We start from the raw sequence: 1,288 nt of genomic DNA on the forward strand, positions 1-1,288 counted from the left end.
TAAAGTTTTGGTTGATTACTTTTTTTTTTATATTCCCCCCTGCAATTTTTTCCACTAATTGAAATGTTGTTTAAATACACATTGACATGAATTCAACACACTGTAGTAAACAGATAAATGGAGGCAGAAGATGTCTTTCAGTCATCAATGCACACATTCAGAGACACACAGGAGCTCTTTCAAGCTGGGCACCGTTTCATTCACAACACCTGTCCCATTAACCAGGAATCAGAATTAGAAATACTTTAATAATCCTAGGGCGAAATTAATTTCATTACTCCATCTGTAATAGAGCGACTATAGGACCAGTTTGATATAACACAATTTTATACAATAAATAATGTTAAAGGGGTCCCCGCTCCATCTCGCTATCAGTTTGGGGTTCCTTGACCTGGAAAACGTTGAAGACCCCTGTTCTATATCATAGAAAGTGAATGGGGTTCTGCTCTGTTGAGTCTGTCTTTCCCATGGATAAACTTTACACACACAAACACCTACAGGTGCTTGGATCCGGTTATTTACATACTCGCCTATTTCTATCTTCAGCTACCACTTCATGCATTCCATATTGATTAATACTGTCTGTTGTATGTTGCTGTAGTTCTATATCAGTTGGTTGTGCTGTTCCTTTTACATCTCCCTTTGCCAGATTGAAGCAAATGAAGTTTTGTCAATATCTCAGAATCAGAAATACTTTAATAATCCCAGAGGGAAATTACTTTTGTTAAACGCTCCAGTTACAGTTTTATATTATATACACAACCAACAACACAAGATAATAAAGATAAAAATAAAAATATATACACATATCAATTCAAGTAAAGTGATAGTGGTGTGCAAAAATAGTGCATAAATGTCAATTTAAAGAGGGAGGGTGTCTGAATCACTTGAGGGAGGCATTATAGAAGTTGATGACCACAGGCAGGAATGATTTCCTGTAGCGCTTTGCGGTACATCTGGGTAAGAGGAGTCTTCTGCTGAAGGAACTCGTCTGCTGGACCAGTGTGTCATGGAGAGGATGTGAGTCATTGTCTATTATGGACTGAAACATGGACAGCATCCATCTCTATATTGTCTTCTCTTTCTTTCACTTTTTCTTCTTCTTTTTTATAATGTACATGTAACTTAAAAATGTGCAACAATTAGGAAACTCCTGTCCAGGGGTGATGCTGAGAAACTAGTCCATGCATTTGTTACTATTAGGCTGGACTATTGTAATTCTTTACTATCAGGAAGTCCACAAACTGTAGTTAAAAGCCTTCAGCTGATCCAAAATGCTGCAGCCAGA

This window comes from Cyprinodon variegatus, unplaced genomic scaffold, assembly GCF_000732505.1.
Source record: "Cyprinodon variegatus isolate N-32 unplaced genomic scaffold, C_variegatus-1.0 Scaffold203, whole genome shotgun sequence".
Taxonomy (NCBI): domain Eukaryota; kingdom Metazoa; phylum Chordata; class Actinopteri; order Cyprinodontiformes; family Cyprinodontidae; genus Cyprinodon; species Cyprinodon variegatus.